At 43.0% G+C, this 25,159-nt stretch overlaps 1 long non-coding RNA gene across 1 annotated transcript; it reads right to left on the bottom strand.

The window, feature by feature from the left end:
- Positions 1-207: 207 nt before the first annotated feature.
- On the bottom strand, positions 208-23,874 carry LOC142826927 (uncharacterized). The gene is made up of 4 exons (XR_012901203.1): positions 23,786-23,874; positions 8,838-8,929; positions 3,505-3,628; positions 208-755 (listed from the first exon to the last, which is right to left on the bottom strand). It is a non-coding gene; the product is annotated as an uncharacterized LOC142826927 (long non-coding RNA).
- Positions 23,875-25,159: the final 1,285 nt, after the last annotated feature.

Genomic DNA, 25,159 nt, shown 5'->3' with positions numbered 1-25,159 from the left:
GGGGCTGTGCATATCTGGGAGGCACTGTGGGAGAGCTTCCACCCAGAGGAGCAGTAACTGTCTCCCTGGTGTGCCCCACTGGGGGCTTGTGATTAATTCCTCCCTCACGTCCTCCACTTACCCCTCCCTAAAGCCCCTTCATGATGTAAAATAAAAGACACATGTGTCCATGAAAACAAAGTCTCTTTATTGAACAAAACTGGGAGGCGGGGGGGAATGAAACTCAGGTGAGACTGGGGAAAGAAGGAAGGAGAGGGGAGCAGAGAGGGGGAGAGGGGGAGGGGGAAACCTGGGAGGAGGGAGCTGGAAGGGGGAGGCAAGGGGAGGAAGGGGGAGGAGAAGCTTAGGGTTGGGGGTCTCACCGGCCCAACTGTCTCCTAGCAACGTGGGTACGGATACCTCAGCATCCCCGGAGGAGGGGGAGGGGTTGGAGGGTATGGAGGGAGAATGAATGGGAGGAGAAGCGGTAGCTAGGGAGACAGCAGGGGCTGGAGCGGCAGGAGGCAGCAAGCTCTGCTCCAGGATCTGCAGGTGCTGGCAGATGGCATGGCCCTGGGCAAGCTGCTCCCGCCAGCTCTCCCACCGGAGCTGCAGGTCTTCTTGCACCCAGTGCTCCAGCGTGTGGTGCAGGGCTTGTAGTGCCCCCAGGTGCTGCCACTGGTAGTTCTCTTGTGCACGGGTCAGCCTGCAGAGTGCTCGGGTGCGGGAGGATGTCCTGGACAGGGCGGTACGCCCTGCACTCGCAGCTGCTGCGGCTGTGGAGAAACAAGAGAAATGGTCAGTTATCCCTGGGGACACAGTGGGTGAAGCCCAGCCACTCTCTGCAAGCGAGGACGACAATTCTCTGCACCATCAGAGCCGATGTGCTTGCACACAGGCCATATTCGGGACGTCCTGCTATCTCCGGGAGTGGGAGCTGCCCTGAGACTGCACCCATGCCCCTGTGCTGCATCACTGTGTGTGTGTGTGCGGGGGAGGAGATGTCCCCTGCCTCTGTGTAGAGGGGGCTTGTGGAGGGAGGGAGTCCTGCTGTGTCCCACCCCGGGCTCAGGAGCATGTCATGTCTCTTCACACATGTGTGTGGCTAACAGGCCAATGCCCCTGTGTGGCAGCCAGCTGGGGTCATGTGCCCAGAGGTGGCATGGCACGTGCTCGCACATGCACAGGTTGCTGCATGATCTGTGGTCAGCAAGGCCCACGTGCGCAGTCCCTGGTCTCCTTCCCCTCCCGCCCCTGCATATGGGGACAGTGATAGAATTCACATGTTGTTGCCTCACTGGCCTCAGATGACACCAGCGACAGGTCCGCTGGGATGGCTCAGAGGTCCTGGCTGTACGGCATGCTCCCTCCGGGCTTCTGTGACTCCTGGCCCTCCTCTTCATCCTTCTCCATGCCCTGGTCAGGGCCCTCTGCCTCAGGGTCGATGACCACCTCGGGGTCACCGACCATCCCGCTCCCCAGGATGCAGTCCAGGGCATCCAAATAGGGGCAGCTCTCTGGGTCTGCTCCTGGTTGGGAGCTGTCCCTTGTGGCTCTGGCATATGTCTGCCACAGCTCCTTAATTTTCATCTGAACCTGCTCCTGGGTTTGTATGTGGCCTTTGGTGGCCAGGCTGGCAGCCATCCGGCTATAGATGGCCACATTCCTGCATCTAGTGCGGAGATCATGGATGTTGGCGGCATCTCCCCAAACCTCAGTCAGGTCCATGATCTCCACACTGGACCAGGAAGGTGCCCGGCTTCTCCTGGGAGCTGGCAGTCTGCTCCTGGGGAGCGGTGGAGGGCTGGCTGCCAGCGGCTGGCTGGCTCATGTTATGGCCGGCTCTGGACTGACAGGCCTGGTGCTAGCCACAAAAGACTGAGGCTAGACTCTACCCCTTTAAGGGCTCCAGAAGGGGGAGGGAGGAGAGGAGTTTTCCTGTTTGTGCCCAGAGTGGCCACCAGGGTTGGAGAACCGCTATTTCGAAGTAGCCCCTATTCCCTGCCTACACAGCACCTATTTCGAAATCGCTATTTTGAAATAGGTGCTATTACTCATAGAATGAGGTTTACCAGTTTTGAAATAAGCACTCCGCTATTTCGAAATAATTTCAAAATAGTCGTTGGCTTGTGTAGACACTAGGAAAGTTATTTCAAAATAACGGCTGTTATTTTCAAATAACTTTGCTGTGTAGACATACCCTAAGTCTCATCATTCTCATGTAAAGGAGGGACTTGCACCTTGGTCTCCCACATCCTAGACTACTGCCCTTAACATCAGTCTATGAATTCCTTCCTCCAGCTCCCAATGATAACTGCAAAACATTTCTAACCAGTTCTAGAAATAGCCAGTGTGGCAGTTAGTGAAGTACAAGGCAACAGTTCCTTGCCAAAACAAGACATTATTTTTCACCTGCTAGAACTGTGGCTGAATAAATGGTTTGGAGACTTTACATGTAGTAACAGATCCTAATATTAACTAATTATGCGCCGATGAAAAAACAGCCCTCAGTTATTTTTTTCTTTTATGTTAATTTGCTCAGTTGTTAAGCACAAAAATAAGGTAAAAAACTAAAGATTAGGATAATGAAAGACTGAAAGCTCTCCTTTGACATTTGTAACCAGGATTTAATCATTGGTTTTTAAAGATCTTCCTTCTGATATGAAAGTATTCCTTCTCAAAATATGAATAAGTAATGAGATACCCAATTATGTTTTTGGAGCTGTATGGTGCAAACACTCATAATCTTCTTGTAACTTAAATAGCTCTTTCTGTATCCAACAGTAAGTGCTAACTGTTTTAGCTCAGAATCAATCTGTTGTCTGCAGGGTTTTTTGTTTGTACAAAGAGGAGAGTTTAGAAATAAGATCAGATTCAGAAGGCTCAGGATTACCCATTTCTACAGTTTTGTAAGGTTACTTTTTATAAGTTCCCATCAGCCTAAATTTTCAAAAATGACCAGTGACTTTGAATGCCTCAGTTTTGGATAACCAACCTGAGATGACTTTAAAAGGCATCTGCCCTCTGGAAAAAAATCAGATTGTTTTGCTGTACCTAAAATGGGGTAACCCAAAAGTGGAGGTGTCCTGAATCCCTCATCACTTTTGAAAATATAGACTTTCATTTTGCAGCAAAATTGCATGTAACAAATTGTTACACTATAACATTGCTTTAGTATATTGAATTAAATTCTATAATTAGGTAATCTCTTTCAACTAGTACCTCATAGAATACTAATATTTTTCCAGCAGACAAAATTTTTGTCCATAACTTTTGAAAATAACACTTGAAAATATTTTTTTCTGCTTCACTGATTGGCTCATTATCATGCCTGATCTATTTTTATTTCTACCAGTATCATACATCAGAGTAAAAAGCTTACTTAATAATGAGTTTTCATCAACAAGTTACTTCTGTTCTGTAAAATCTGAGATAAAAGACAAAAGGCTTGGATGATAATTTCCTCCTCATCTTTCCAAAACAGCCCAGGCAAATAAAACATAGAAAAGTTCTAAAATACTCAACCATTTTATTGCCAGAAAGGAAATTCTGATCCAAATCAGGGTTGATATTGTGTGCTCTATAGAAGGAAATGTGGTCCCCATAGAGTTCAAATCGTGTTTTTGAAAAGACATTCCTTTGTCCTGTTCTTAAAAAAAAAAAAAAATAAAAATAAAAAAAAAAAATCCCTCTTTCCCCCTACCCTTCACAAAGAGATACATTTACCGCAGTGCTGGGTGAACAACTTAACTGGGTCCTATTTGGTATCTATCAGTATTTGGTCTTCCAAATTCAGTGTGTGAAAAAATGGTAATCTGTTTGAAAAGACACTGCGGCTGCGTCTAGACTGGCAAGTTTTTCCTCAAAAGCAGGTGCTTTTGCAGAAAAACTTGCCAGCTGTCTACACTGGCCGCTTGAATTTCTGCAAGAACACTGATGATCTCATGTAAGATTGTCAGTGTTCTTGCAGAAATGCTATGGTGCTCCCATTCGGGCAAAAGCTCTCTTGCGCAAATGCTTTTGTGCAAGAGGGCCAGTGTAGACAACACGGTATTGTTTTGCGCTAAAAAGCCCCGATGGTGAAAATGGTGATCGGGGCTTTCTTGCGCAAAACCGCATCTAGATTGGCACAGATGTTTTTCCGCAAAAAGTGGGTGTGCGGAAAAGCATCCATGCCAATCTAGACACTCTTTTCCGCAAATGCTTTTAACGGAAAAACTTTTCCGTTAAAAGCATTTGCGGAAAATCATGCCAGTCTAGACGTAGCCTGCCTGTATACAACTGTCAGTGGACATTAACATATGACTACTTCCACATAAAAGCAAGCATTTAAAATTATATTTTAAGAGAATTTAGTGTTTGTGAGTAGAGCTAATCAAATAGTTTTCCCCCTCAAATGTAAATTATTTTGGGGAAAAATCAACTGAAATCAAATATTTTTATTTTGAAATGCTACTTCAGTGCCTCATGAAACTTATAATTCATGTGCCTCATTTAAATCAGGTTCTCTGGTCTGATTATATCTTTCATAATGTTCCATAGTTTCCCCTCTCCAACAGGGGAAGTGGCGCACTGCCACTGTCCCAGGCCTTAATGCATCATGGGAAGTGTAGTCTGGCTGGGGAGCCTAGTCTGCAGAAGAGAATGGGACACGAGGCAACCAAACTACAGTTTTCCCAAATTGAAATATAGTAGTTTTCAGCATACGTAATACCCAAAATTGAAAATTCCCGTGGAAAGCAGGCACTTTTTGAAAATAATTTTGTGTAACCAATAACTCCATTTTCCATCAATAGTTTTGATGGGAGATTTTCACCCAACCCTGCTTGGGACATGCTAGACCAACCTGACATGGTAATCCCTCTTGGTTCCCAAGAATAGGTACAAAACTGGCAGCAGCAGTGCAGGTTTTTCCACCCTGCTCACCTTGCACTACAGTGAACACAAGGAGCAGAGGGATGTCCAGATGCACAGCCAGGTTCATCACCACCCTGTACCTTCTCATTTCAACCACTGTAAAATGTTATCCCTCTGATGGGCAGTGAGGCAGAGATAAAGTGTCCCTAATCAACCACATCACTGGCTCCCTACATACCAAATACAGAACCAGCTCCGTCAGCCATATGGCACTTACTCAAAAGGCATTAGACTAGGCATATTGTTGCCACAGCAGGGGCATGCCAGGGCTGTCTTGAGGAAGGAGCCAAAGAGGGTGTAGGTTAGAGCAGGAGGCATGGTTGGAGTAATCCTGCAATGTGGCAATACTGTGATGTTGTAAGCCCCAAAGTGTGGTTTTGACAGCAAGGAACTGAAGTCAGGGTAGCCCTGAGGGTTCAGCTAGCCAGTGATGAGGTCAAATTGGCCCTTGCTTCCTAGAACTGGGGAGTCTCATGCTGCTTTCCTCTAGTCTGTGTACTGGTGGTAGGTCAGCATAGGGCAGGGTTTATCCCTTTCAGGCCCGCCAACAGGGGCAGAGGTGGGAAGAGAAGGGCTAAGAAGGCAACTGCCCTAGTGCTCAGTGATTTATAGGGACCTGGAGGAATGGTTGCTGCTGCTCTAGCCACGTGGCTTTTACTACATTAAAAGGCAGAGCCAGAGTGCCGCTGCCTCCCTTCTCCCCCCACCCTGCACCACAGAGACAGTGCTGAGGGGACCTGGCTTTTAAACCAGCACCAGCTCCTGCTTTTCCCCCTCCCCTTGCTGCCTTTGATATAGAGGCAGCAAGAGTGGGGATGGGGGGAGGGAGGAATGCAAGTAGTCAACTCGACTAGCTGATAAGCCTAGGCTTATTGGGTAGTCGAATAATCAACTACTTTTTTACATTCCTATGCAAGTGGCTGCAAGGAGGCAGAGGAAAACACTTCAGGTGAATTTTTCCTTTTCTTTAGTAAGGGAGGGAGAGCTTCATGAGATGTTTGCTTTTCTCCCATTCAGTCCCTTGGGCATTCATCTCAGCCATGATCTACACTTACAAAGTAAGGCAGCTTGCCCTGATCTACTTGTGTCACTGTCTACACAGTGTCTTGCTCCCACTGATGTAATTGCTACACTGTCATAATAATTTCACCTCTGTGAGAGACAGAGGACTTACATTAATGGAGTAGGATGATGCAGTGCCTATGTAGACCCTGAGGGTATGTCTACACTACAAAGTTAATTCAAACTAACGTCTGTTAGTTCGAATTAAATTTGATAGGCGCAACACTAGCGCTCCGCTAGTTCGAACTTAATTCGAACTAGCGGAGCATTTAATTCGAACTAGGTAAACCTCCTTTTAGGAGGACTAATGTCTAGTTCGAATTAGCTAGTTCGAATTAAGGGCTGTGTAGCCACATAATTCGAACTAGTGAGAGGCTAGCCCTCCCCAGCTTTCCCTGGTGGCCACTCTGGGCACCACCAGAGAAACTCGTCTGCCCCCCTCCCGGCCCCGGAGCCCTTAAAGGGGCACGGGCTGGCTACGGTGCCCGTGCCAGGTGCAAGCCTGCCAGCATCCAGCCAGCAGACCCTGCACCTGGCATGGCTCGAGGCAGCCACCCGCTGCCACCCAGCCCTCCGCCTCTTCCCGGGACCAGGCTGGTGCCTCCCGGGAGCCTGCCCAGGTCCGCAAGAGGTGGGCGCCCACCTGGTCTAGTGCGGAGATCGTGGACCTCATCCATGACCTCCGCACTAGGCACAGGAAAGTGGCCGTCTAGGGCAGGATAGCTGCCAACCTGGCCACCCAGGAGCAGGTGTGCATGAAAATCAAGGTGGTCCACTGAGACCCCCGACCCTGAGCTTAAAACGTCCGTACTGGGTCAGACTAAAGGTCCATCTAGCCCAGTAGCCTGTCTGCCGACAGCGGCCAACACTAGAGACCCTGGAGGGGATGGACCGAAACAACGACCAAGCCATTTGTCTCATGCCATCCATCTCCAGCCTTCCACAAGCAGAGGCCAGGGACACCATTTCTACCCCCTGGCTAATAGCACTCCATGGACCCAACCTCCATGACTTTATCTCACTTCTCTTTAAACTCTGTTCTAGTTCTAGCCTTCACAGTCTCCTGCAGCAAGGAGTTCCACAGGTTGATTATTTGCTTTGTGAAGAAGAACTTTCTGTTATTAGTTTGAAGCCTGTTACCCATGCATTTCATTTGGTGTCCTCTAGTCCTTGTATTATGGGAACTAATGAAGAACTTTTCTTTATGCACCCTCTCCACACCACTCATGCTTTTATAGACCTCTATCATATGCCCCTCTCAGTCTCCTCTTTTCTAAGCTGAAAAGTCCCAGTCTCTTTAGCCTCTCTTCATATGGGACCTGTTCCCAACCCCTGATCATTTTAGTTGCCCTCCCCTCTCCCAGCCTCTCTCTTCCCCTCTCCCACCTCCTTTTCCCAGTCTCCCCTAGTTTTGTTCAATAAAGAGAGTTTCTATTTTTGAACACACGTTTTCTTTATTTTGTACATCAGGAAGGGGGGCTAGGGAGGGATAAGTGGAAGGAGGTGAGGGAGGAATGGGGTACGAGCCCCCGATGGGGAGGACTGGGATGGCTCTGTGGACTTCTCGGGGTGGAAGCTCTCCTGAAGCCCCTTGATTGACCCCCCCCTCCGGATGGCAGCCTGCGGCAAGTGCAGCCGGGCTGATGGCCGAGTGCTGTGATGTGCCGAGTGCGGGCACTCAGGGCACTGCAAGCCAGGACTGTTTTCAAGCAGGGAACCCCTGAGAACTGTCTGTCCGGGGTGGGGGTCGGGTCCCTTTAAGCACAGCCCTCGGCTAGCCTGAGGCAGCAGCTCCACACTCTAAGTCCTAATCTGATGCCCTGCCAGCACTGCTTCCGGCCATCCTGAACCTCAGTTCAGGGTCCACTCAGTATGGACATGCTAGTTCGAATTAGCAAAACGCTAATTTGAACTAATTTTTAAGTCTAGATGCACTAGTTTGAATTAGCTTAGTTCGAATTAACTAATTCGAACTAAGTTAGTTTGAATTAGTGCTGTAGTGTAGACATACCCTGAGTTACCTACATCTGCTGCTAGTTGTCATTCTTGTCAATTTCATGGATCCCTGCTGGAGTTGTGAAATTGAGAAGAAAGACTGTTAGTATCTCTGCTATGAACCCCACACCTAGCTTACAGCTCAGGCTGTAGCCCCATGGCAGGTAGGGGGGCTCAAGGTAGACCCTGGCTGCCTCCCAGTGCCCCACTTTGGGAGATGCAGATGAGATTCTGTGGGTGTGGGAGCTTCAGGGGGAGGAAAATAGGGGTGGCCAGGCTGTCAGTGAAGAGAAACCAGGTGACAGTAGAGAGCAAGGGTGGGAGGGCAACCTGGCTCTCAGCAGGAAACTCCTCAGGGAACTGAGGCCGTAGCCTGGTTCTTCACATAGAGCTCTTCACAGAGCTCAGCCAGACCAGCAGGAAATGGAGCAGAAAATGTGGGTGACCAGCGCTGACAACCCAGGCAGCAATTGGGCTCACAGCAGGTAGTTTCACCTGGTGCCAAAAGCCCAGGCTCTCTGCCACCCGCCCCTCCTCCTCATTGCCCTGTTAAGTTGGTAGAAGTGCTTCTGGTGAGGATACACACCACCAACTGAAGGAGAGTAATGTGAACATGGAAACCATAGTAAGTGGTGGCTGTAAGGTGGCTGTGGTGGCTGTAAGTTGGCCTAACATAGGTTGACTTAAATTTGTAGTGTCAGTTGGAAGACAGGCTCAGACTTCAAGAGTAAGAAAAGGCAGGCTATATAGGTCTGTCACAGCTAGTCACATCTTTCATTTAGGGAGAAGTGACCATGCTGACGTTTCCTTCATATTTTTCCACATCTGTTAAATAGGCACATATCAGTACCAAGGAGTCAGAGAGAGAGATGTGAGTCACTTACCTAAGGCCACACAAGAACACAAGAGTCCTTGCTTCCAAACTTGTCCTCTAGCCTACTCACAATACCTTTCCCCATAGAACAGGAAATCATTCCTAGAAAGAACGAATAGTATAAGGAATTGCTCACAAATCTCATATATAGCTTATGATTTCATTCAGATGGTTTTAGGATCTAGGTTTTTAGTGTTATTAGTTGATACCATATCAGCCAATATGATATGATACAAAGAAGAATAGTCTGAACATTTTGATACATTATTATGTTTTTCAATTCTCCTGGTATTGATACAAAATATTTGGTGGAACTGGTAACCCAAAGTAATGTTCTATAACCGAGATCTAGATGTGTCTGACCCACAGTTCCTATTGCTAGCTATTTTATGCATTTCATTGATATAGGAGCAAAACAAAGCAACAAATAAACAACCCTTCCTCCTCTCCCACCGAACACAATGTAGCCCAGAGAAAAAATAGTGGGAAGAAAGAATGTACATATTTGTTCACCCAGCTGACTAAATACTGTACATTGGCTGATGTGTATTTTTTATCAAAGCTTCCCGCACAAAGGAAGCTTGTTTCAAACACTGGCACTGTAAAAAGAACAAGAATGAGCAAAGAAAATAGCATAAGCAACTCTAAGCATGTGAGCAGTGGCTTGCCACAGAACAACATATTCTTTGTAAATGATTTTATATAGTTGTTTCATCCTAAATTGGTGCATATTTTGATGAACACTCTCAAAGTAACTAGGACATTAGCAAGAGTTACAATGTTGATCATGGTTTGGGAGGTGCCCAATGGACAGAAACTGTTCTACAGAGAAAGCTCCGTATATACATCTAGAGATTATTTTAACGATGGTCATCTTAATCTATTAATCAAAAGGGCTCGTCTACACTGGCCCCTTTTCCGAAAGGGGCATGCTAATTTCACAGGTCGTAATAGGGAAATCCACGGGGGATTTAAATATCCCCCGCGGCATTTAAATAAAAATGTCCGCCGCTTTTTTCCGGCTTTTAGAAAAGCCGGAAAAGAGCGTCTACACTAGCCCCGATCCTCCGGAAAAAAGCCCTTTTCCGGAGGATCTCTTATTCCTACTTTGAAGTGAAATTAGCATGCCCCTTTCGGAAAAGGGGCCAGTGTAGACGTAGCCAAATAGTTACACAAGAAGTAATACAGTGGTTTCCAGTGGTTTCCCTTAGTTTTCTTTGCTTTTCAGGTTAAGAGACTGATTACTTAGAATCAGCTAGTCAGTGTTTCGGTCATTTAGTTGTAATAATGGATTATTCAAGTTCTTTATCTCTCTCCATCTATACAAATCTGGATCTGCTGTTTGTTCTCCAAATTGTTGTCTAGCATGTACCATTGTGTTTGATGATCCCAGAGTGAAATGGACTAGGCCCAAAGCTTAATTGTTATAGGCGTGGGGAACAATGCAGAAGAAGAGGAAAAGACAGGGAGGCCACAAAACCCAGAATGTTTATTCTTTAAAACCATTCTCATTTTCTTATATGGTTGAATGGGTCAAATCACCGTCTGCACCACTTTGTGACTGGGCATAGTGTGGCAGCTCTCTCTTCATTGGGGCTTCTTGTCTGCTCTGTGGCCAACTCTGCGGTGGCCTTCTTCTCTTGCTGTGACTAGGCCCTCCAGCCAGGTCACTTTAAATTATCACCTCTTCTAGGGTTGCCCTCAAATAAAACACCAGTAGAATAAACACAGATAAACTGAGTTAGTGAGAGACAGAAGGAAACTACTCTCTCTCAGGGTGTAACAAGGTCTGACCATCCTTTCCTGCAGGGAGTGGCTTTCAGGAAATAGTTTCCTGGGAAGTTCTTGTCTTCAGTCAGTGTTTGCTCAGGAGCTGAGGGTTAAAGGTCTGTTTGCTCCCCTAGTCTGCCAACAAGGGAAATGTTTTGCTCCCCACCAGGGCATGCCTTGCAGCTGTGGAGGGTTATAGCTCTTTTAGAAACAACCTGTAGTTGTCCAGTATGGAGTTTGCATACACCTTCAAACATGAGGATTAACATTTTTTTATATTAGGAGATTCATAATTAATAAGAGACAAAGGCTAAATGGAGCCTTTACAATGGAGTTATACAATTACTGAATAGTTCCAAGTAGTTACTACAGAGCAACCTTATAAAGGGAAACCTATCAGGATGTCCTTTCTGAGGTGGGTCAGTTTTGTTATGGAAGAAATAGCACATATTTTTGCAAAGCATTTATCAAATGGTAGAACTTATTCCATTCTGCACAGCAAACAGAAACAGCAAAGAGGGTTAAGGATAAGTTGGCTTGAATCTGTTATCAAGTCTTGAAGACTAATCTTGAAGACAGCTGTATCTTCCCTCCCCTGAAAGATAGAAGAAGGACTTTGCCTGTAACAAGGTAAAGGAATAATGTAACATTGTATATCCCAGTTACCCTACAATCCAAAGGGAAAAATTAAGTGATATTTGTGATTCTATTTCAATGTTTATCACAAAAATGATGTGAGATTGAATGAGCACATAAGAGAGATTGAAAGACAGATGCCATAGAAGCTAGAAATGTTGGGCCTGACTCATTTCCCCTTTTAAAATAAATCAGGGGAAACCAAGTAAAGTCACTGAAGTTAGCTGGTGTGCAACTAGTGAAAGGGAATGGAGACTCACAGTATTGTGCAGCAGGATGATGCCTTGCTCAGGCACTAATCTATGACTTTGGATTTCAGTCCCTACTGTGCCACAGACTTCTGTTACCTTGAACAAGTCACTTGATGGAGGCCAAACTGAGGCAATGATAATGGAGTGACCAGGGCCTATATCAGTATCTGACCCAGACTAGCCAGAGCTCAGGTCAGTCCCAACCCCTGCACATTATGCCCTAGGCACATACCTAAGTTGTCTACATCTTAATCCGTCCCCAGCAATGATACACAGCATGTGTATGGCTGTGAGCAACTTGGTGATATTCCCTACAGAGAATAAACACACTATGAGTCCAGGTCCTGCAACACTGATACCAGTGGAAATTTTGTCAGTGACTTCAACTACTTCCTCAGGTCCTCCCTACTGCCCTCTATTTCCCTGCTCCCACTAAAACTGCCTCCTGCTCACCAGTACCCTGTCCCCACACCCAAACTTCCTGTTCACCTTTCATAATTTCTTTACTGCTTTCCTTGAGTCATTGCATCCTAATAGTGTCCTGCCTGATTCTTTGGACCATCTAGTGCCATCTGTTTTGCTTGTAGCCATGTCTACAGTCTCAATGGAAACAATGGGAGGAGGCAGCCATTTTTATTAGGAGCAGCCTGACTTCCACATACACATAGATTATTAGAGAACCTGTCACCATCTTTGCTGGCTTCAGCCCCATTGGCAGTCATGGAAGATAGTGGCCATTGTGGATGAGAAAGTTTGTGAGTCCATAATCTTTCATTGCATTTTCAGGAGACAGAAAAATACAACAACAACAACAAAACCCTTCCCCAAATTGCTAAACTCATGACTGAGCCACAAGAGCTGGCAATACTGCATCAGTTTGGAATGTTTGCCCTGGCAAGAAGCAAGCTCTGTGTCCTGCTGGAAAGCTGGGAATCTGAAGATTGATATGAACCATTAAGGTAATCCAAGCAACCTTGTCTCTTGTCCCACAGCACTATGCTGAGAAAAAGCTTCTTCCCTCCAACCTAGCATAGCTAGTCAGACAAGGAAGAATTCTGCTGTAATTCCTCTTGCATGCTTGGGGACATTTGGTTCTCAGTCCCACCTGTGCTGTCCTTTTCATTCGCCATTTTACCCTTTGTTTCAAAGTGTTTTAAAATGATCTAGAATTCAAAAACTCCACTTCATATTTTGACATTTTCTGAGGATGGATTATATCACAACCATTTATCTTCAACTTGTTTCATTGCTTTAAAGCCTCATGGTCATTTTGGACTCTTCAGTGCTCCTTAGGTCAATCCAAAGAACTATAGCTGCACTGGAAGCACCCTCTTCTACTTGTAAGTGTCCAGAAATACCCCATCCTACTGAACTCAGATTCATGATGTCCTGAGCCATACTTTTACTGCCTCTAATCTTGGTTATGTCAATTCACACCTCAGAATGAAGCTGCAGAGACCTGGAAGCTGCCTGAGTAGATACAAATTATAAGAAGCTGGTTTGCTTAGAAACATAGGTTGTCATGGACACATCATTCCAGTGCACTGGCTTCTTACTGAATACAAAACCCACTCAAAGGTTTTTCTCTTACTGAATAGCCCTAACAAGCCAAGGGAACATCTTTCCATCCATGATCCCGACCTCCCAAGATAGTCAACAATTTCATTCTTCTGGAATGTAGCTAACAGGATTGGCTCATGAACACACGAGACAGAACTTTCTCAGAAGCTGGACCAAGACTCTGGAACTGATACCAAGGACCTTGCCACTTTCAGAATGAAATGCAGAACTCATTTCTTTGACTTCACACTTCCTTAATACTTTCTAATCCCCATATTACCAACTCTCATGCTGTATAATCAAAACACACAGTTTATCTCTATCTAGGAGTGTTTGGCTTTTTTAGAAACGTGCAGGCTCTTCAGGTTCCACAATAGTGGGAAGGTATCAGAATCTAGCTAAATACATAACACAACTTAGATATAGTGGCATCACCATGAATCTCTTCATGTGAGGACACTTCTCCCCTCAAAACAAAACAAAACAAAACAAAACAAAACAAAACAAAACAAAACAAAACAAAAGAGAGAGAGAATAATCCTGTAACATTTCACCTCCCCTGTAAGAAGTTGTTGATAATATTTATTTTTAGGTACTATTCTTGAGGGGTTTAGTAGGTTTACTTTCTGTTGTGGGTTAGCTTTTGCAGAAAGGCAGGATTTGCCCTATGCTCTGTAGGCACTAATGCTACAATACATTTTAGCTACTTCTGACAGGGCCTACCATAGCTCCCTTTTGTCTCAATAACCTCTGGGTGGTTCTAGTTCTGCTTCTCCTCATTAGCATGATAATGTAGCAAGGTCACAGGCTGGGCCAGATTAAGCCCTTTAGAGGCCCTAAGCACTGAAAAGATTATGGTGCCCCTCCATATGGAATTCGAAATAAAAACAATACTATATCGTAAAATCTCTCTCTTTTTTTTTTTTGGCGCCCCTGCTTTGCTGGTGCCCTAAGCACATGCTTAGTCTACCTATTGGGTTATCCAGCCCTGGTCACAGGTAATGAGACAATTTCTAAGACTACCTGGTCCTGATCCAAGATGACATTTAAAAATTAAGATTGGAATGGTGAGTTGGATCTGATGATAATATGGAATCAGGGAACAGAACACAGCTGTGAATTATTTTGATTTAAAAATGGTACCTTACATGATATAATGCTTATATCAATGACATATATAACTAGCAGTTAATGAAAACGTTACTCTGAGTAAAAAGTTGGTTGAATCAGATGTACTCTAGGGCATTATTTATAAATTAATGTCCATAAAAATGAGACCAAAACTTTATACAGTTACGGTGTCCATTTATGGTCTACATAGTAAGAAGCATCGCCACTTAAATTCTGGTAAAAATCTTTTCACTTGTATATGAGGGTATGTCTACACTACCACCCTAGTTCGAACTAGGGTGGTAATGTAGTCAACCGGAGTTGCAAATGAAGCCCGGGATTTGAATTTCCTGGGCTTCATTTGCATGTTGCCGGGTGCCACCATTTTTAAATGTCCGCTAGTTTGGACTCCATTCCCCGCGGCTACACGCGGCACGAACTAGGTAGTTCGGTCTAGGCTTCCCATTCCGAACTACTGTTACTCTTCGTGGACGAGGAGTAATGGTAGTTTGGAATAGGAAGCCTAGTCCGAACTACCTAGTTCGTGCCACGTGTAGCCATGGGGCACGGAGGAGTAATGGTAGTTCGGAATAGGAAGCCTAGTCCGAACTACCTAGTTCGTGCCGCGTGTAGCCGCAGGGCACGGAGTCCGAACTAGCGGACATTTAAAAATGGCGGCGCCCGGCAACATGCAACAGAGGAGTAATGCGTGGAGTAACGCGTGGAACGAGGAGTAACGGTAGTTCGGAATAGGAAGCCTAGTCTGAACTACCTAGTTCGTGCTGCGTGTAGCCGTGGGGCACGGAGTCCGAACTAGCGGACATTTAAAAATGGTGGCACCCGGCAACATGCAAATGAAGCCCGGGAAATTCAAATCCCGGGCTTCATTTGCAACTCCAGTTGACTACATTAACCACCCTAGTTCAAACTAGGGTGGTAGGGTAGACATACCCTAACAGTCTAGAAAATCTGCAAAACATGCAGCTTAATTGTGCAAAAAATATTGCTTGTACCATAATGACTGCTAAAATGTGGATAGATAAAATGGGGGTTCTTTTTTCCTTCCACTTCACATGATGAGGGGGTTCTGGATCATCTCCTTCTCCCTCCTCACCCTACACAATGAGGAGTTGGAGAGGTATGTATGTGAAAGTTCAGCAGTTCCATGTGATCAAAACAATTTGAGAGATTCCACATGCACAGGATGTGGTGTCATCACTAGCCATAACATAATGCAGCATGTCATACCCTCACCTTGATAAAAGGTGGAAGAAGTCTAGATATGCAGGTGCAAAGCATGTCTTGTGAAACACCACATGGGATCAGAGGCAGACCCTATGACTGGCAAAGACAATGGTCAAGGTCAAAAATAGCGCAGTTAAACAAACCAAATGAAGCTTATCATTTATACTAAGGCTTTGAAACTCCAGTGATAATAGGAAACTTTGCAACTTTAATGAGGTGGATGTAAATATCAACTCCCTTGCAACCACTGTAGATCTTTTCAAGAAAAAAATTCCTGCTGGGTTGAATGGAATTATCCCTTTGACTAGCTGCAGGCATTGGACACGGGCTGTATTCTCTGACTGCTTGGGGTTGCCTTACCCTTATCTATCTACAGTAGCTCTTACAATACAAATGATTTAATTTTTCCACTGGAAAAAGAGGGCATGCGGCTGAAATGCCTTCTATCATTCCATGAAAGGAAAAGAGAAAACCTGCAGTACACAGAGCTGCTTTACGTGATTATAGCAACTTGAATTCTGAAAGAAAGGAGGCTCAGAAGAAATTTCTTTCCCCTCCCAGCTAGATCTTTTGTGAAACATTGTCCTAAACAAATAAAAGAATTTTGCTCAAATGATCTACCTTGCTGTTTTCCTTTCCTTTGAAGAATCCTTTGATACAAGAGGCAACCCATCAGGAATAATTAGATTATATGGCAGCATCCATGGAAACAATGAAGCTTTTGAAAAGAACTCCTACAGAAGATCTTAGAAATCATATCTATTATGGCTATCTTCTACTATTTCACAGACGACACAGCTCCAAATTATGGGAACTAACAGTGGGCAAATTCTGATTGCTCTATGCTTTGTCCTTGGTCAATAATTATTACTACATGAAACAGTCAACTATTGCACCACGGAAATCAGTTGGGTTTCAGGAAGAAATTGATCACTTTTTAAGCTTCAGCAATGAGTAATGCAAACGACATATGCATTTTACATAGCATATTTAGTAAATTTGCTTTTCATAGCCACTTTAAACAGGTGCATGTCCAGGCTAAAAATACAAGAAAGTATAGATAAGTCTAAATGCCTCTAATCTTCATCACAGATACAGACATTGGAATTTTGGGGCTTGAACTGATCTGTTTAAGCATGTTGAAAACAAGACCCTAACTGTCTCAGTTGTTCTCTTTTTTTTACTCCCATTTAATTCACAATTTTCAGTATTTCCAAAGGTGGCACTCTCTCTCCGGCCACTAACCTAGGATAAGGGAAATAACATGAATCAATAAAATAGGAAACGGTAGCAAAATAGCCCTGTTCAGTTATTTTATGTAAAATGTTCATAATGCATTAGAAAAAGTGAGAAGTCTGCCTTCATCAGTGAAAGCAGCCGGTGACACACGAACAATTAAATATAGAGTTCACTGTTTCCATAGATCTCACTACCCTTGCAGTCTTTGTGAATGAAGGGGAGGGGAGGGAGGAAACGGTTACATATTAATTAACTGCTTTTTAAAATGTGAAAAAAAGACCTTCTTGAAAGTGCCAGTTTGACAGCACTGAATCGAGGGTGAGATTTTTCAAAAAACACCTAAGTGATTTAGGAGGACTAGACCTTTGAAAGTCAGGGAGACCAGTGCTTGGTCACTTAGGACATGACTATACTGAACACAAGATTGATGCTCTGGAAGTTGAACTTCTAGCATTCGATTTAGAGGATCTAGTATAGACCCGTACATCAAATGCTGAAGGCAGCCCCCACTGGTATCCAGTACTCTTCCTTCTGCGAGGAGTAAGGAAAGTTGACGGGAGCATGTGCTCTCATTGGCCTCCCGTTGTGTGGATGCCGCCATGGCTCAGCTTAAGGTAAGCTGACTCCAGATATGCATTTTGTGCAGCTCGAGCAGCATACTGTAAGCTGGACTTCCTAGTCTAGTATGGACCAGACCTTAAGTGATTTGAAAAGCCCATTTTGAAATCTTGTGTTGCTCCACTGCACAGATCAGCAATACAAGTCTCCTCTAAATGGCCCTGCAAACCTGTCTTAAAACAAGTTGACAAGCCAACTCTCAAAGGCTGAGACTACTGTCTCAACTGCTGTGACCCTGTTTGGTTTCTATTGAAAGACTGACAACAGGTATGTCCGTTAGTGCTAATTAGGATGGGCTTTTTTGTGATAATAGATACTTGTGCACTAAGAACCAAGTTAACATTTGTTGTTCATTTCACTGAGGTCAGAGAACAGCTATAAAATAGTACTAGGTTGAACACTATCCATCAGGGCTGAACCTGACCTGGAAACCAACACTCAAATAGACCATTAATGGATATGGATAACAACCCAAATTGAATAAGATCTAGGGATGAAAGACTTCATATCCATTACCAGATTCCTGAGCCAGCTGGTTCCTGTGTGGATGAAGTTCTGTGGGGGGAAAAACCATATTCCTTCATGCAAATGAAGCCCGGGATATTTAAATCTTTTGCAACTTCGAATGCCTACATTAGCCTCCCTAGTTCGAACTAGGGGGCTAGTGTAGACATAGCCATGATGAGTGATGGTTAAGACACAGTTCCATTTCTTCAATTCAGGCCTTAATTCGGTGCTGTGCTGAGCATCCACAACTGCCTTTGGCTTCAGTTGGAGTTGTATGTGCTCAGTAGCTCAGGTAAATGAAATCTTCACCTACTATCCACTTTGCTAGTAATGAGCTCCTTATGTCAGAATACTGTGTATATAAGGACTTGAACTACGCTCCATGCTTTGGCCCAACAAAACAGAATCCATCTATTTCATTTTTTAAAGTAATTATATTCAAATCATGCAAATAAAGGTGTGTGGAAACCACACATTCTTAAAACAAAGAAACCACAATACAACTCTTAAAAAAACTAGATATAACTAATTGTGGTTGTCTCCACCATTACCTAGGCACACTCTTAAATGAAAAACTGGTGTTCATGGTAGTACTAACTATTGCCACTAAGGTGTGCTAGATCTCCAAATATCACCCACACCCTATTCTGACGTTACTAAATGTACTGTTATAACCTCAACAATGTCCACCATTGTGTCTCAGACTGCTAACCCTTTCATGCAACCATTTTATACACAGCATGTTTTCATGCAAGAACAACATCATATTGTAGAGGAAATCTGCTAAAACAAAACGGTGATTTCTCTATTTTAATCTTGACTGGGTGATTAGTTCCTGTCTCAATCTGCTTTCCTTTGTGAAGGGGTGTTACGGATATAATTTTGATTTAATAGAAATGCTTGTGTATGTAGTTTTGGGAGAATTTGGAAAGCCTTAACAGTGTGAGAGAGGAGTTTTTCATGCTGTTTTGACATTCGTCTGCTTCCAGGATCAATTGTGTGATGTTGTACCCTCACTATTGCTGTCACCATAAATGTAAGTGCCTTTTGCTTTTACATGAGGCTGACTCTTCCATTAGTCAGAGAGACATAAACCAAAATATTTCCCAGACACACTTATTGATATCTGAAAAACAGAGAACACAGTGGAGTATTTTAAAATAAGCTGTCTACTCAGGGGTAAAGGTTTAACAAAGACCTGTCTAGGAATGGGTGAGGATGAGAAGATTTAGCTTCCCCCACCCCTTGCAAACTCTGAAAACACATCACTTTGTATTTTAAGAAGAGTTCATTCTGTTTGAAAGCAATAATGACACAATAATTTTCAGCCAACGGGTAATCTCTTGAAATTGATCTCTGGTGAGAGGTCACACTCTCCCACCATACAGTTTGTGGTCCTCTAGTGCTAACAGAGGGAGTTTACCTCAGAAGCTAACACATTTTCAATCAGATGTCATATGTGAAAAAGAGTAGTGTGCCTGTAAACAATGGAATTTTCACATCTAATAAGCAAATAAAAGCTTGTTAGAAAATGATAGGAAGCTACAAAGGGTGCAATTAACAGTATACATATCAACGTTATTCTTTTTTCATGGAAAAAGCAATTGTCTCCCATACCATTTACAGACAGAACACATGAATTTCTCTGAAATGCAGGGAAACAAGGGACAAAGGACCCCAGGTGATATTGTTGCCCTCACTTAAGATATTCTGCACCATTCTGGCAGCACAAAGCACATTTAAAAGGCTGGCTTAACTGCCCAGTAAAACTCCTGAGAATTGCAGGGGTGGCATCGCTGGCTCTGAATTACTTCTTCCGTGTTCCATGTCCCAGGGTAAGAGGTGAAGTCAAAAGGTGAGGGGGAACAGGGAATGGTCTTTTATTCAAATTTGTTGAATAAAATTTATCAGCTTTGTTGAGTTGCCTGTTGTGAGCTGCTGCATCCCAGAGTCTGCTCTAAGATGCTCCTCAGGATTAGGTGAGACCCGGTGGCTCAACGACAAGGAAACCACAAGCAGGACAGTTTGGGTAGGAAGAATCTTGACCATCCTTCCTTGCCTGAGTTCAGTTGGTTGCCTCTGTTGAGGATGCGGACTAATGGGCACAAACAATCATTTGGTCATCCATCTAGGACCTCTACTTGGAGACAGGCCTCCAGGAAATTCTCAATTCCGTTGTTTAACAGCCCCCAGTTGTCCAAGTACATGGGGGCTGGAACAATAAGGGTATGTGTCAAGGAAGTGGGCAGGGGAACAGGTGAACAGACACTTAGCTGCTCCCAAGTAATCCACAATTGGTAGTGTCAGAGACAAGATGAGAGTCACTGATGAAGATGTTCAAGTGAAAGCTCCTCATTGGCTGTTTTACAATCTGTACTGTTAAAAAAGAAATCATACCAAGAAATGTACCAGAGAGATGGCCAGCCAGGCACATTTTAAAGCAGTGGGAAAAGTTTTGACGTTATGACATGCACACTTATAACTATAGGGTTTTGAAAATTGTCTGTCTGGCCATCCATCTGAAGTCTGAGCACACAGACACTATAAACAGCCAAATATTTGACCTGGTTTTCAGACATCCTTGGATGGCCTAGTACTACTTTAAAAATTCTTTTGGTCAGAGCCGTCAATACTGCCCATGCTATGCAGAACAGGCTCTTTATAAATTCACCTGAATCCATGTGGAACCCATTACACATGTATAAAATACAATTTTAAAGATATTTGCACTTTTAAAATTTTGTTTCTTTATTTTGCAAGAGGAACGCTGAAAAGCCTTTTTAAAAATGTTTGAAGGTGCTTGAATCCAAGGCAATTGCTCAGTCCTCTTACTGCGACAGCAGGAAACCACAAAGTTTAGGTCTGGATCTCAGGTTTCCCAAAGGTCTAGAGCATGCGGATTGAGGATTTTGGTTTGAATTAATGTATGATCATAATATCAGCATTTGACTTTGGCTTTAAAAAAATTATTTTTATAAATGACTGGCCAACATACAAATAATACATTTGCCATTCACCGAGTTAATTTAGCTGTATCAGTATTATTGACAAACTATGAAGATGCCTTCCATTTAATTGTTATTTATAGATTGACAAAAGTGTGCCCTTCTACATAATTTAGAACACTTGTATAGTGCAAAGTGGGGCAAAAACAGTACATCTTCTTTCCCCCCTCCAGGATATTGTAAACAAAAGGCTAAAACCCCTTCCTTTGTCTTGCACTCCACTCATCCATTTCCTCAATATTATTTTTAAAAAATTCAAAAAAGAGAGGGGTTTCTGGTTTTGTTAGATCATCTGTAAAAGTAGATTCTAGAGCAAAGAATGCCCTCCCAGAGCACAGCCATCACACTTAAATCTGGAAATTGTAAGCACAAATACCACCCAAAACCTTCAACTGTATGTCAGATCATGAGGAAAGATGAAATCTCTTTCGATTGCCACAGGCCAAGTAAATACAGGGCTTTATAGGCCAAAGACAATGACTTCATGGCACTTAGGACCCGGGAGCACAAAAGAAGTAAATGCAGCGCATGCAGGATGAATGTGCTATAGTCCCATTAGCTAACACCATTCTACAAACAATGATCCAGATGTCTAATGGTCTTCCAATGTAAAGTAAAAGAAAAAAAGACATAACAAATGGGATTACTGTAATGAGGGAAAGACCACAAAGAAGAGGACAAAAATCCCTAGTGAGATGTTAATGGAAAAAGTGCACTTGGTTTCCAACATAAACTAGGGTTCCAGGAGCAATCTAGGATACTAGAGTGACTTCAGATTTCTAAACACTTGAGCAAAGGTTGGCCAAAACACTGACTACTGCAGACAAGGATCTCTAATGTCACCTTTGTAATGAGGACAATCAGGCAAGCAGAGAAAGCTGGATCACACCTATGAGTCTATACCCAGAAGCCCCAGGCTATTCTTAACTGAGTTCATGGCTGGAGACAAGACAACCTCAGGAATTAGAAGCCAGCTCCCTGACAGCCTTTCTGTCTGATGAGACCAGCAAAAGTTGGATGAAGCAGATAATCTGGGCCTGCAATATGCATGCATATACAGTATTGAATGGAAGAGCAACCCTCTCTCTGCTTAATTATAGAGGTTTTTCTTAATATTTTAGAGCTGGAATGAAAAAAAACCTATTCAATTAATTTTGAGGTTCAATGAATGCCAACATGTGTTTGTTTTCTAAGACTTCTCTCCGTTTTCTTTTAGTAATAAAAAAGCTAAATGCATCAAAACTAACACAAAGAAAGAATAAGGGTAAAATTCACTCCAATTCAGAGGGTTTTAATCTAAGAAATATTCATAATTTTTGGATTAATCATTTCCCTTGATTTATTAACAGCTATAGATATAACACTACTTAGATGGGGCAGATTGAGGTGCGCTGACAGCCTCCCTGGGCAAGGTGTGTGAAGTGCGGAGCCAACCCCCCTGGCAGCCCAGAACACTGCCTTGAGTGCATTATCCGACCCTCCATCCCAGCCCTTAACACCGTGTGGTGATGGAGCAGCAATTTTAAAGGCCAGGGCTAGGTCCACCACTCCTGCCGCAGCAGCAATTATGGTGGCTGGGAGATCAGGGAACCTTTGAATTGCAGGGCCCTAAGGCTACTGCTCCCTTTGCTTCCCCTTGTCAGCAGGCCTGTTTGCCATTAGTTTCAATGGAGTTGCACCAGGCATGAAAGTGGACCACTGGCTTCACATTTAGAAAACAAGCCTGTATAATTGCTACACACCTCATATAATGTCTCTGCCTTAATTCAAAGAGATTTTTCCAATAGCTCCCCTTTTTAGGCACTTTTACCTTTCCTCATTCTTTATTACCACAATACCCCTCGAACATGATTGCATCTGCGTTTTATTAAGTTTACTGCATATGACTGAGGAAAGCCGATATCTCACCATGGCATGCTGTGTTTTAATATGCTACACTCTATTGGGTTGGTACTTTCTTTAATAAATAAGCATATATTTTGAAATATTTGGAATGTTAAGGGGATAAATTAAAAATAAAATTGGCATCCAGAAAGCCAACCAATCAGCCTGTGTGACAGGCCCAGAGGAAATATTAAAGTTGCCAGTCCTATTGTGTGAGGAGTCAGATTATAGCTGGTGTCAACTGGTGTCAACTGTCTGCTGGAAATCAATTATCTCATTAGTTAGATTCTAGGCATACCCATGGTACCTCCCCTTCCCCAAAAAGCATACACACACACACTAGCATTGAGCCTCAATGATTTCCGACTAGAAAGAAAGGAAAAGAAGAACAAATGTGGAGCAAAGAGTACTTGCCTCAACTCCACTTCCATTTTAACTTTTTCCCCCCTCAAGGCTATTCAATCCCAAAGCCTCAGGGTGTTCACCAATTCTTTCTTTCCCCCTCTTTAGACTCCTTTGCCCAAAAATCTGTATGGAAACAATCCATATGTGGTTGAGAATGCCTGGATGGGACTCCCTCTTTTTAACTGGCCAGTGGGTTCAACTGCTGAATGACATATAGGTGCAAATCATACTCCTTTCTTCCAGTACAGTCTTCCAAGAACTTCAAGTGAGAAAGAAGATTGATGTGGAAACTGAGCCGAAAATCTTGCATGGCAGAAAAAGAAGCTGCAAGATTAATTGATTACTGGACAAATCATTCATTTAATTACTTGCTTTCCCCTCCAGCTTTTGTAAACAATCAAAACATATGCCATTCCCAGTACCTGTATGTTCTGAACACCTGATGAGAGGATTGTAAGAAAAAGAAAAGTAAATAAAAATATGCAAGCAGAATGGGGAACGACGTGGATGACTGCCCTATAATTAAAACTGATATTGTGGATGCCAATGTAATAATTCACCTCAGCTGATAGACTAGCTAACTGCAAATACATTGTGAGTACAATAGACAGTCTGGGCCCTGTAAGATGAATGTTTTTTTCTGCATGCGAGTTGCAACTAAAAGGTTTACTTTTTTCCTTTATTAACCCAAAAATAAATAATGGTTATAATATTACATATCTTCTTACCTTATCTTTGACAGTTTCTTCATGCTGAAATAAGAGATTGCTGCATTATGCAGCAAAGCTTCTCAATGTATCATGCACGTGAGAGAGAAAAAGAAAGGGTCATTCATGCTATAAAATATCTGGCAACATTTCAAAGTTGGCTTCCCTTCTAATCAGTCTTGAACATGACTGCACTATGTTCCTGTAATTTAAAATAAGGTTAGATTTACATTTCCTTTTATGGTGGTGTGCTTATTCCTTTTTATTTGTACAATTTATCATCCTCAGTTATTCTGGATAGAGATTAATATTAGCATGATGTTCTAAGATGAAATATATAAAAATATCCACTTTTCATTTTGGAAGTCCCCAACAGGCATGTTCCTAACCCAAATAGCCTGTTATGCTATGTAAACCATGCAGCAAACATAATAAATATAGCAATGTATTTCCTGTGACCAACTTACTTTCTGACAGACTTGAAAAGACAGACAAGGTAAGATCAAATATAATAATCTTGTAAATTCTTTAAAATTGTATTTGCATTTGACATTCATCTCCCCCAGTGGCAATTTTTCTCTTCCTCATCTACCCCCCTCCTTTCACTAAATCATTGTTAGTTGCAAAACCTTAAATTTGCCCTTTGCAGATTTGATTCCTAATTCATTATGAAATAAGGACTAGAACTGATGAATTTAAAGATGTATGCCCTTCAAGTTTGCTATTAGACCTGAAAATATCTAAGGACCATATGAAAATTGTCACATGTGGGTTTGAACTCTCCATGACTTTTAGTTTTGTGAAGTGAATCACAGATTCTATGTGCAATTTGATCCTGGTTGTGGCTATCACAGAAGAACATCTTACTAACTACACAAAGGCAAGACTGGCATACAATAGATTTTTGGAGGGGGCACTGGGGATGGGGGTGAGTACTGTATGTGAATTCATGCAGAAAAAGCCAAAGAAAGCTTTGTGATATACTCCTTTGTGTCCATGCAAAGAGTTGCACACTCAATTAAAATCTGGCACTGATGTGAAACAAATAATATTCAGAGAATACAAGAAGCCGCCATTTTACTGCTTTCTTCTGGAATAGTGACAAAATGGTGGAACAGAAGACAACTGACAGACACTCCATTAACTTTGGATCCTTCTTTTCCCCTTAAGACTTTTGAATTTGTCTCCAAACTAGGGAGTCATGGAATTTATATATAGTTCTTAGTCTACAGAAGCAATAGAACATAATTATTGCATTCTCTTTATAAAAACTTTATTAAATATAGGTTCTGTTGCTACTCTGTCATATCTGTACAAGAACAGTCAGAAATTAAACTGATATGACATTCTATGACAACTGAAATTGCATATAAAATGAGTTTGATTGGTAATACA

Source organism: Pelodiscus sinensis, chromosome 1 (assembly GCF_049634645.1).
Source record: "Pelodiscus sinensis isolate JC-2024 chromosome 1, ASM4963464v1, whole genome shotgun sequence".
NCBI lineage: Eukaryota > Metazoa > Chordata > Testudines > Trionychidae > Pelodiscus > Pelodiscus sinensis.
Note: the sequence above shows the minus strand (reverse complement) of the source record. Positions and strands in the feature narration are given on the sequence as shown.